Source organism: Coregonus clupeaformis, chromosome 6 (genome assembly GCF_020615455.1).
Source record: "Coregonus clupeaformis isolate EN_2021a chromosome 6, ASM2061545v1, whole genome shotgun sequence".
Taxonomy (NCBI): Eukaryota; Metazoa; Chordata; class Actinopteri; order Salmoniformes; family Salmonidae; genus Coregonus; species Coregonus clupeaformis.
This window is the reverse complement of record NC_059197.1, coordinates 38,304,229-38,317,213: the sequence shown is the minus strand read 5'-3', so window position 1 is coordinate 38,317,213 and position 12,985 is coordinate 38,304,229. Positions and strand designations below refer to the sequence as shown.

General features: G+C 44.9%; 1 protein-coding gene across 3 annotated transcripts in view; it reads left to right on the top strand.

The window, feature by feature from the left end:
* LOC121567890 (BCAS3 microtubule associated cell migration factor-like) overlaps positions 1-12,985 on the top strand; it is a 269,987-nt gene that overhangs the window by 69,694 nt on the left and 187,308 nt on the right. The gene's annotated exons all lie outside the window — the stretch shown is intronic.

Sequence of the window (12,985 nt, the reverse complement as noted above, 5' to 3'; positions counted from 1 at the left end):
GATCTAGAGAGAGAGAAAGTGGAGAGAAGCAGATGGAAAGAGAGGAAGGAGAAAGAGGAGGGACAGAGGAAGTAAAAGAGGGAGAAATAAAGAATGAGGAGAAAGGAGAAAAAAATATGGAGAGAGAGAGAGAGTTCAGCTCTTGTAGCAACAGGGAAAGGAGGGAGAGAGGCGCAAGAGACTCATAAATCACACTCTATTTTCAAAGTAGGGCATTAGAGCCACCTGTCAACAATTAGTCTCTTCACTGATACCTGTGTGTGTGTGTGTGTGAGAGCGCGTGCACAGGCCCACAGGGGTGGCAGATGGCTATATAAATATTACAGCGTAAAGAAAGACAAACACTACTGTCTGAGGCAAGCGGTTTTAGGTTTTCAGGACTTTTGATATTTACGAGTGGCGCAGTGGTCTAAGGCACTGCATCGCAGTGCTAGCTGTGCCACTAGAGATCCTGGTTCGAATCCAGGCTCTGTCGTAGCCGGCCGCGACCGGGAGACCCATGGGGCGGCGCAGAATTGGCCCAGCGTCGTCCAGGGTAGGGGAGGGAATGGCCGGCAGGGATGTAGCTCAGTTGGTAGAGCATGGCGTTTGCAACGCCAGGGTTGTGTGTTCAATTCCCACAGGGGGCCAGTATGAAAAAAAAAATAATAATGTATGCACTCACTAACTGTAAGTCACTCTGGATAAGAGTGTCTGCTAAATGACTAAAATGTAAAATGTACAGCATATCTGTTCATTTTTATGGACCTTAGGAGGCTGTGATAAAGTTAGCCAGGAATCTGGGGGCTGGGTTTTGGAGATGTCATTCTCTGCATCGTGTTGGAGATGGTGTGTGTTTCATTTCCCTGCTGTCTCTCTGTGTGTGTGTGTGTGGGGGGGGATCCTGACGTCTGAGAGTCTAAACCCTCAAGTACGACACACACACGCACACACACACACACACACACACACACACACACGCACACACACTCCCTGATGTGTCACGTTGGTTCAGTTAATGTTTCTCATAGGCTATGTTTAGACAGGCAGCCCAATTCTGATCTTTTTTTCTTTTGACCAATCGAATCAGCTCTGAAAAAGATCTGATGTGAAAAGATCTGATGCGATTGGTCAAAATATCAATTAGTGGAAAAAAGATCAAAATGGACTGGCCTGTGTACACGCAGCCATAGAGGAGAAAATTGTGTCCAGTATGACATTGTTCAACACGTCTTCTATAGGTAAATCCTATAGTCCCGTGTAGCTCAGTTGGTAGAGCATGGCGTTTGCAATGCCAGGGTTGTGGGTTCGTTTCCCACGGGGGACCAGTATGAAAAAAAAAAGATTTATGCACTCACTAACTGTAAGTCTCTCTGGATAAGAGCGTCTGCTAAATGACTAAAATGTAAATGTAAAAATGTAAATTGTTGACCGGTTTCTCACCCTGAGAACTGACTATTCTCTAGGTGTTAATATAGCCCATGTGGACAGACGCTGGGTCTCTGTCTGTAGTGTAGCACAGCGAGGCTGAGATGATCCAACATGTATCCATTGCAACATTTTGATCTGACCAGACCCGACTCCATGAACAAGTGATGTGCTTTTCCACTTAATGCTTTTTCTGTTGTCTACATCCATCATTCGTACAGTAGACTCTAGAGCAGTGGTCACCAACCGGTTGATCGCGATCGACTGGTCGTACTCCAACGCATTCCTAGTCGATCACCAAAAATGTATGTATAAAAACAACAACGTTAAAGCCTTGCGTTCCTATTTTTTACATTTGTTTAGCGCTTCTTCTATGATATAATGGCGGTCCGCAAACAAATGTTTAAGGTGCATGCCGCCACCTACTGTGCTGGAGTGTGTGGTCGATCACGATTTGCAACATTATTTGTTTCGCACTGTTGGCGGTAGGTGAACTTGATTCAGCAGCCCTAGCGCCAGGAAGGCAACGTGTTCCCATTTAAGACTATTTCATGTGTCCGAAGGTAGAACTCCACCTCCCCGACAGGCTCAGAGAGCAAATCAAGTGCACCTATAGGCCTACCGCTGGCCAATCAGATAGCTCAGTCTGCACAGTTTCCTTGAGCCATAGACTGTAAAAATAAACCTTGAATGCTCAGCAAAGTTGATACTGTGAGATTTCAGAACTTTTAAAACTGTGACTAGAGAGATACTCGTAAAAAATGCAGCTCTTTGCTGTATTCGTTGAGTAAGTTCATGTCTAAGTTGTTATTTAGCACTGTCAACACTTTGTTCTTTGTTCAACACTTTTATAAGCCATAAAATGCGTGTTCTCCCTACTTCCACTCGCGCTACAACCAGCACTGCAGCTGCAATGAATGAGTATATGAAAGTGTTCCGATAAGCTTTATTATTAGCGGCTTGTCTTTTTTAATATTGAGGGATATTTCCGTTTTTCTGGTCATAGGAGTAACAACATGAATTGGTGCATGAGGCATGAGTTTCGCCATCAGCTGGAAGATTGTGTCCCCTTTTCTCAGCAGAGGGAGGGAGAGCAGAGAGACGTTGAGTCGGGGGAGAGGCAGCCTCACCGCTGCTCCCTCCCTCCCTTTCGACTGACCATCAGATGCAGGCCATCAGTCCAGTAAAAAAATAAGCTAATTATTATGCTCACTCAGCTGTACCTCACAAGTAATACAACAAATGATCTATTACCAGTGTGATCATTTACCTACATTTTTAAATATAATTTCTAAGTGGTCTGAGAAGAACAACATTGGCAGGGCAGTTCAAGCAGAGCACAAACCTCATTGCTACATAACTGTTTTTTAATTGGTTAATGTTGCATAGGCTTACGTTTTTTAAGTGATCTATGTTTGAAAAAAAATCTGAGCGGTAGATCTTGGTGTGCATTTTGACTCAAAGTGATCTTGACCGTTTAACTGTTTTCCCATCAGTCAGAAGTTTGTGTTGCTTGAGTTTCAGAATGAGTTGGCAGCATCCTGTTGTGTTGCTTTGCAGCGCCGATCTTGTCATTTTAGTCTGTTTCCGAGTGATGACGCTAGATTATCTCTCCTGTTTGCGCAGACCCCAAAAACCCCCCCAAAAAGTTGATCACAATTTGCTTTGTTTTTGTCTTCTGTCTGTTTTGTGAACAGGCTGTTTCTTGGGCTTGAATCTGGGCGTCAGAAACGGGGATGATGAATCAGTCAGACTAGCCACAACAGCTGCCCTCTGATTGTCCCCTCTGACAACACATTGATTTTGGGGAAGGAACTAGGAAAAGTACACATCCTTCAGAGCTGCCAGGCCGCTTTAAAAATAGAAAGCTACAATTGGCCTTTTTTTTTTTTTCTTCTCTCTGTGTAAATATGGAATCCTGCTATTTATTCTCCTCCAGTCCTGTTTTAACCCTTGACCTTTGACCGTCACCAATGGATCCTCAGAGGAATGGATAATATAATAATAATATGCCATTTAGCAGACGCTTTTATCCAAAGCGACTTACAGTCGTGCGTGCATACATTTTTGTGTATGGGTGGTCCCGGGGATCGAACCCACTACCTTGGCGTTACAAGCGCCGTGCTCTACCAGCTGAGCTACAGAGGACGACCTGATGTCTCCTAATTGTTTAATTTAATTGAGCCAGAGTATTCAATTTAGAGCCGTGTGTCATGTAAAATTTGTCGCAGCGTGAAATAGTTCCCAATCGTTCTGATTGTGAGGTCATGCTGTAAAATTTCTCCCAGCGTGAACATTTTCCCAGTTCAATAATTGCACACGCATCTCTTTATGTGGATGGCAGTTTCTCTCGAACCCTCCCTCGACCTCGAAAAACTGTTCTGTGGGAACGTGCATTTGCTTCACACTGACCAATCAGAAGCTTGTTGAGGCGTGAGGTCAGCATATAAACACCCGGACTCGCGCGTCAAAGTGCTGAGGGTTGATGTGAGGAGAGATTTTTTGCCATTGCAAAGACTTGGGCGCTACGGGAGGGTGTGAGAGAAACATCAACCTGCTCCACAATCACAACACAATCACAATGATTGGGAACTATTTCACGCTGGGAAGATTTTTACATGACACCCTGCACGGGCATGAATTTTAAGCCCAAGCCCTACCTATGCCCGCAACGTTCAGGCCCTACCCTACCCAGGCCCAATTTGCTTCTGCCAAATTTAAGGCCCGGTCCTGCCCGAAACCCAAAACTCAAGGAACATTATTATTTTCTGTAAAATAATCTCTCCTGTATTTGATGAGGTTGAAGTACTTCTGACACCATGTTATGATCTTAGTCAGATATGACTGTACTGCTCAGCAGAGCATGAGCAAATGGCTCAGCTTCAAAATGTTAGTGATGAATTTAGTGATACCTGAGCCCTGCCTGTGCCCTAGTTATTGATGAAAAGCAGGCCCTACCCGGCCCTAACCCGATGTATAATGTCGGTCTTGGGTCGGGTAGCAAAGCTCTAATTCAGTTGACCCATTGCCCCTAATAATGTAGATGTAACAATATGAAGGACTGTTTGACAATCATTTTAAACTTCCATTCACACATCAATCATATAGCTTAGCTTTTGACATACGTTTCTAAAGTAGCTTACACAACCTGAACCTGCAAGAATGCTCTGTTGGTCAACTGCTTAGACATCATAGATACTGTACATATTTGATTGTTGATATGGAAGTGGATGTTTCATGTACTTTAAACCACTGTGTTTGATTTCAATTGGCGTGGGTATGGTTTTAGTATACTAGTTGTCTGTGGTCATTGAGTCTGGCTGTTAAGGGCTGATTTGGGGTCAGTGTCTGACTGTAGACAAGACTGGGCTGGCTCTGCTGTGCTTCTGTCACTGTCAGACACAGTTCAGTCCAAACACTCCTGTGGTTGAAAGATAAAAGTTCTGCTGTACTGACTCCACTACAATTCCGTTCAACAGGAGCAAAATGCCTAAATAAAAAAAAAAATAGAGGTTAGTGAAGTGTCCAAGTCCAAGTGTCCATGTCTAGTCCGCAGTGTGTCCACTCACGTGGTTCATTGTGTGTGTGTCCACTCACGTCCGTGTGTGTAAGTGTTTGTGCATGCACCCGTGTGTTTGCAGCTGGGGTCAAACAGTCCAAGTCATGAAACATCAACACTTGACTGTTAGTCTGCTAGTGAGGATGCTGATTTCTCCTGGTAACCTGTATAGAAGGCTTGGTGGTTCATTGTGGATCCAACAGTCAACTAGCCATCTGGTTTCTGGCCCACGTTCAGAGGCCGCAGCGCAGGGCAAAACAAGGTTCAAGAGGAAACTGTTAATTCACTGTTGATAAAGGGATACTTCCTCTGTGCCATTACAAGCCAACACAGAGCTTGTTTGGGTTTAAAGGGTTATTTAATCCTTCACAACGCCCTTTTCTGTCAGTCATCGTCCTCTGGCCAAAACACAGTCAGCGTGTAACGGACGCTGGTCGTACGATGGTGGCATTGTATGTCCCAAATGGCACCCTTTTCCCTTTATAGTGCACTACTTTTGACCAGAGCCCTATGGGAATGAAGGGAATATGGTACCATTTTGGATGCAGCCATTACCTCGGAGTGGTTGGTAACTAACTAACGTCACGCTAGCGAGGCGTGACACGTTTACGACTTGACCCTCTGACCCAGGGCTTGTCCGAGAGGTTTTAAAATTAGAGCTTTTTAAACGCTCACTTTGAAGTGCAGGACAAACTGATTTTGTCACCGTTCGTAAAACATGAAGCTTGATGCTGTTTGCTTGCTGTGTGCTCTCCAGGAAGGCAGGCACACACACTTGAAATGAGTATCAGTAACCTCAGCATAGTGACATTTTAAACCTTGTAAAGTGATAGATGAAGGAAGATGTGGTTTACACCATAAGTGATGGAGGTCATACAGTTGCTTCTACCATCTGCACATTTCTCTTTTTCTATTGTTCCTACTGAAAGATTAGTCTGTCCCTTACTGGAAAGCAAAGGCAGTGTAGTCTTCACTGACATGTTCAACCTCTCCCTCACCCAGTCTGTAATACCAACATGTTTCAAGCAGACCACCATAGTCCCTGTGCCCATGAACGCCAAGGTAACCTGTCTAAATTAGTATTTCCCCGTAGCACTCACATCTGAAGGCTCACATCAACACCATCATCCCAGACACCCTGGACCCACTCCAATTCGCATACCGCCCCAACAGATCCATAGACGACGCAATTTCTATTGCACTCCACAGTGCTCTTTCCCACTTGGACAAAAGGAACACCTATGTGAGAATGCTGTTCATTGACTACAGCTCTGCGATCAACACCATAGTGCCCTCGAAGCTCATCACTAAGCTAAGGTCCCTGGGGCTGATCACTCTGCAACTGGATCCTGGAATTCCTGATGGGCCGCCCCCCAGGTGGTGAGGGTAGGCAACAAAACATCCGCCACACTGACCCTCAACACAGGTGCCCCTCAGGGGTGCGTGCTTAGTCCCCTCCTATACGCCCTATTCACCCACAACTGCGTGGCCACACACGACTCCAACACCATCATTAGGTTTGCAGACGACACAACGGTGGTAGGCCTGATCACTGACGACAATGAGGCAACCTATAGGGAGGAGGTCAGAGACCTGGCAGTGTGGTGCCAGGACAACAACCTCTTCCTCAATGTCAGTAAGACAAAGGAGCTGATCGTGGACTACAGGAAACGGAGGGCTGAGCAAGCCCCCATTCACATCGACGGGGCTGTAGTGGAGCAGATTGAGAGCTTCAAGTTCCTTGGTGTCCACATCACTAAGGGCATGGGCCCTCAGATCCTCAAAAAGTTATACAGCTGCACCATCGAGAGCATCTTGACTGGCTGCATCACCGCTTGGTATGGCAACTGTTTGGCATCCGACCGCAAGGCGCTACAGAGGGCAATGTGTACGGCCCAGTACATCACTTGGGCCAAGCTCCCTGCCATCTAGGAACTCTATACCAGGCGGTGTCAGAGGAAGGTCCTAAAAATTGTCAAAGACTCCAGCCACCCAAGCCACAGACTGTTATCTCTGCTACCGCACCGCAAGCGGTACCAATGCACCAAGTCTGGAATGAACAGGACTCTGAACAACCCATAAGACTTCTAAAGAAGACCGCTAAATAGCTAATCAAATGGCTAGCCGGACTACCTGCATTAACTCTTTTTTGCACTAACTCTCTTGCACTGACTCTACGCAAACACACACTGGACTCTACCCACACACACACACACACTCTACGTACACACACACTCTACATACACACACACATAACATGCACACGCATGCATACTGACCGGTGTCAGAGGAAGGCCACCAAAATTGTCAAAGATTCCAGCCACCCTAGTCATAGACTGTTCTCTCTGCTACCGCACGGCAAGCGGTACCGGAGCGCCAAGTCTAGGTCCAAAAGGCTTCTCAACAGCTTCTACCCCCAAGCCATAAGACTCCTGAACAGCTAATCATGGCTACCCGGACTACTTGCCCCCCACCCCATCTTTTTATGCTGCTGCTACTCTGTTAATTATTTATGCATAGTCACTTTAACTCTACCCACATGTACATATTACCTCAACTACCTCAACTAGCCGGTGCCCCCGCACATTGACTCTGCACCGGTACCCCCCTGTATATATAGCCTCCCTACTGTTATTTTATTTTACTTCTGCTCTTTTTTTTATTTTTATTTTTTTTATGAAGAAATAAATGCATTGTTGGTTAAGGGCTGTAAGTAAGCATTTCACGGTAATGTCTACACCTGTTGTATTCGGTGCATGTGGCAAATAAAATTTGATTTGATTTGACGCCACACACAGACTGCTGCTACTGTCTATTATCCTGTTGCCTAGTCACTTTACCCATACCATGTACAGTACATAGCTACATCAATTACCTCGTACCCCCGCACATCGACTTGGTACTAGTAATCCCTGTATATAGCCATGTTATTTTCTACTGCCTATATACAGCATAGCCATGTTATTTTTACTCTTTATTTTTATTTGTTATTCACTGTGTATTTATTCCTTGTTACTATTTATATATTTGTATTACATTTGTATCTGATCTTTAACTCTGCATTGTTGAAAAAGGACCCATAAGTAAGCATTTCACTGTTAGTCTACACCTGTTGTCTACGCCACGTGACAAATAACATTTTAATTTATTTGATATCTTACCGGTTCGTAATCAGAACTGAAAAGTCTTCCCTTTTAACTTCTTGTATCATGAAATGTTCCTCATGTACATATTTGACATTGAAGAAAAAAACAAAACATTTTCCAAAGAAACATCAGACTTGCAGTACATCTGCCATGGTCTCTCTCAGCGTGTAGTACCGTTGCCATCCTCTTTGTGGTGCTGTGTTCTCAGAGTTCCTCTTGGCAGAGAGCTGGCCTGGCTCTGTAGTGCCAGTCAGGCCTTATTCCACTCCACTGAGAGAGTGCGGAAAAGACGTGTAAAGCTTGACTGGCACATAGTTTTGCGTTGATTGGAATCTAGCCCAACAGAAACAGAAAGGGCTGTATTCCTCCTGCCTTCCTTTGTATGAATGGTCACTTCCTTTCCACTGAGAAAACATTCCCCTCATGAGTTCCACTTTAAAGACAAAGGTAGTTTGGTAATTGTGTTTTGGTTTTAATTTAAATTTTGTATTTTTCCTGGTGTGAATTTGTCTTGATTTATTGTAGTGTTGTTTAAAAGAGAAGAAATCAATAATTAATACATTATTTTGCTTTAATCAGATTTAGTCTCAAATGTTATACACTGTGTGGAACTTAAGAGGCCCTAAAGGAGGATTTATGTTTTGTTGCCATAAATGTACATATTTCCCCTAGACCCTAATGTATCTGAAAACATTCACAGTAGGTGTTCTTTTATGAATCTGCTGTCTCACTGAGACCGAAAGGTATGTTACTGAAATTAAAATAGGGAGCTTTGAAAATGTGAGTAATATGTTTCTCAAGTTAACACACTTATGTTTATTGGGTTAAGAAATGTCACATTTGGAGAGAAACCATTTCCTCAGAAAATGACAAATCCCCCCAAAAAACATAATTTACATTAACCTACAACATCAGTTAAAATACTGAAAGTAAATAAAAGGTGACAGTTTGGAAAATAAAAATGAATTAAAGTGTGAAGTATAAGCTTGTAGCATTACATATAGTGTTAGTAGTATTTTTAATATAACTGTCTGTGTGTGTGTGGCAGCCAGGCTAGCGCTGTACTGTAGTTGTGTGTTTTTCCTCCTCGTGGTTCGAGGCCCAGCTGGCTGCCTACCTCGGCTTGAGTCAATAACGGAGATCTCAGAGTAAAACCACACAGCAATTGAACAAGCCGTTTACTAATTTTTTTACTTTTCTGGTTTGCTGGGAACCAAAAATACACAAGGTAAAGGAATATGTATATGTGGCAGCGGTTGGTTGACTCCACTGTGGGTACTCATTGTTATGTAACTCCTAATAGCTAAATCTTCGACCACTAAACCTCTTATCATTGGGATTTCACTGCTACACTCATTGTTATTGGATTTAAGAAATGGTCATGTTGAAATAAAGTAAGAAACTCAGTTTCGCCATTCTACATGGGTTGAGAGAAATACTGTGTCTTCAACCCGTAGTGCTCTATATAGGCCTCTATGTGTTTCTCAAAAGAACAGCTTTTACTCTTACAACTTGTCCTTATATTTTAGATGTGCTTAATTGCATTGTCTGTTAGGGATTTTGAAATTGACATTCTCTTGATTTAGATACTGCTGAATTGTGCCAGCTAAATCTAGATGAAAGTGCTCTTGAGGTTGCTACCAGTTATTTAAATGTAACCACCATTGTTATTGGACGATAATCATAAAGTTACCATGCTCCATTTCGATCTAGGATATTTTAAAGACTGGAATGAGTTATCAAATACATTTAAAAGTAATTACAAAAATATTAGTCTTTACTTTGGGCTGTGTTTGGAAGCTGAACAGAGAACTGTGGGCCTCTAAAGATGTTGATTAATTAGCTAGCTGTAGAACATGTGGTTTGAACAGTGGTAACTTTGATTAAAGGAAGCATGGTCTTGCCAGTCGTGTGTAAGACATTGTGGGCTGGTTAGGAAGGGAATAGTTCGTTTTTTTTTTTACATTAGAAACTTAAAAATACCTGAACAACCAGGACATTTATACTAAAATATCACCATATAAAGATTGTTGACGGTACATACTGCTTATTGAGGCACTCATGTTCTCTCTCCGTCTCTCTCTCTGTCTGTCCCGCTTTCTCTCTCTCTCTCTCTCTCTCTCTGCCACTGTCTCTCTCTGTGTGTTTCTGGTCTTGACTGTTTCCTCTCCTGCTGGCTAAAGGGTCATGTGGGAGTGTCTGCCAGGCCGACCGGCCCTGTTCCGTTCCTTCCGGGGAGAGTTCTTCCCTCCATCTGGGGGGCGTCCGGGGGGTGTAATACCGCTCTGTTTACAATCACACACACCGATACGCACACACCATTAAGTACTAGCTTTTTCAGTTCCCCTGTTAGCAGTGCTGCAGGATGCCGTTGGTAGTTAAGTGAGTTCTGAGCTGTATGTATGTTTGAGAGGTTCCTGCTGATGCTGAGCTGTTTCGACCTGGCTTGTTACCTCTGAACTACATGGACATGATCACATTACTGCCTGCCTGGTCCTGCTGATCACAGACACATGGCTGTGGAGGGTCCAGGCCCATTGATCAGCCCTGCAGATAGACATTCACATCCAGACCCTCTACCATGGCTCTCTCCATCTCTCCCTCCACCACTCTCTCGTATAGCTTTCTCTCTCTTGTTCTCTCCCTCCACCACTCTCACGTATAGCTTTCTCTCTCTCGTTATCGCTCTCAAGATTTGAAGAAAATGCAATAGTTGACCTCCAACATCATTCCCCACCTCGTCTCATCTACCTCTGTTAACCCCAACCCTATGCTTTGCCCTGGGTGGGTACTACTAATATGGCCAAACAGACATGTGTCTTAGACACACATATGGTTTGTGTATCCATGTCATCTGATCCACTGAAGAAGTCTGACTCCTCCTCTCCATCACCGTGTCAACCGTCTGAGGCGTTGTAAATACTGACGTGCTGAGATGTACTGCTGTAAACTAATGGATGTGATTGCGGTGCGCGTGTGTGTTTGGTTGTCGGGGCTAGTGAACAAGGTTGTCTGTTTTTATGCTCTTTGACACATTAATAAGTAGGCCTACATGTGGGAAATGTCTCGGTAGGTTTGCTTTCAGACGCATGAGAAATTTGCTGCAAACTATATTTTTAATAAACAGTCCCATGAGTGTCCCAAATTACGTCTCCTAAAACAAACCCCCATCACGGATGGTTTGGGGAAAAGGAATTTTCACACAGGTTGGCTCCCCACGCCTATATAGCAGCCTTAACATAGCAGGCAGGCAGGCAGACACTGGAAAAGCAGGGAAATTGAGGAGAGTGGTGACGGTAAAAGCCTTGGCCCTGCTCTGGCGCTCGTCTTTACCTGCGACTCACACTGATGGCTTTTCCACAACTGTCTTGTGACACCTTGGGAAAACAGTACATCTTGTGAAGTTTACTTTCTTTGCAGCATCTGTGTTTTATAAGGGTTCTTCTAATTTGTTTTCACTTTGTCCGCTGGGATCCCCTTTTTTCTCTCTCTCTTCCACTCCCCTCCTTCTCTTTCTCTCTCTCTTCCACTCCCCTCCCTCTCTTCCACTCCCCTCCCTCTCTTTCTCTCTCTCTTCCACTCCCCTCCCTCTCTTTCTCTCTCTTCCACTCCCCTCCCTCTCTTTCTCTCTCTTCCACTCCCCTCCCTCTCTTTTTCTCTCTCTTCCACTCCCCTCCCTCTCTTTCTCTCTCTCTTCCACTCCCCTCCCTCTCTTTTTCTCTCTCTTCCACTCCCCTCCCTCTCCTTTTCTCTCTCTCTTCCACTCCCCTCCCTCTCTTTCTCTCTCTCTTCCACTCCCCTCCCTCTCTTTTTCTCTCTCTTCCACTCCCCTCCCTCTCCTTTTCTCTCTCTCTTCCACTCCCCTCCCTCTCGTTCTCTCTCTTCCACTCCCCTCCCTCTCTTTTTCTCTCTCTTCCACTCCCCTCCCTCTCTTTCTCTCTCTCTTCCACTCCCCTCCCTCTCTTTTTCTCTCTCTTCCACTCCCTCTCCTTTTCTCTCTCTCTTCCACTCCCCTCCCTCTCTTTTTCTCTCTCTTCCACTCCCCTCCCTCTCTTTCTCTCTCTCTTCCACTCCCCTCCCTCTCTTTTTCTCTCTCTTCCACTCCCTCTCCTTTCTCTCTCTCTTCCACTCCCCTCCCTCTCTTTTTTCTCTCTCTTCCACTCCCCTCCCTCTCTTTCTCTCTCTTCCACTCCCCTCCCTCTCTTTCTCTCTCTTCCACTCCCCTCCCTCTCTTTTTCTCTCTTCCACTCCCCTCCCTCTCTTTCTCTCTCTCCCCCTCCCCCCCCCCTCTTTTTCTCTCTCTTCCACTCCCCTCCCTCTCCTTTTCTCTCTCTCTTCCACTCCCCTCCCTCTCTTTCTCTCTCTCTTCCACTCCCCTCCCTCTCTTTTTCTCTCTCTTCCACTCCCCTCCCTCTCCTTTTCTCTCTCTCTTCCACTCCCCTCCCTCTCGTTCTCTCTCTTCCACTCCCCTCCCTCTCTTTTTCTCTCTCTTCCACTCCCCTCCCTCTCTTTCTCTCTCTCTTCCACTCCCCTCCCTCTCTTTTTCTCTCTCTTCCACTCCCTCTCCTTTTCTCTCTCTCTTCCACTCCCCTCCCTCTCTTTTTCTCTCTCTTCCACTCCCCTCCCTCTCTTTCTCTCTCTCTTCCACTCCCCTCCCTCTCTTTTTCTCTCTCTCTTCCACTCCCCTCCTTCTCTATTTTCTCTCTCTTCCACTCCCCTCCCTCTCTTTTTCTCTCTCTCTTCCACTCCCCTCCCTCTCTTTTTCTCTCTTCCCTGGAAGTTAGTATTTTAATAATGGTAGTTTGGGGAATTGCGACCGCAGGGCTGGTTTGACATGACAACAAAACTTCAGCTCAGCGGAGTAGCTATTGTT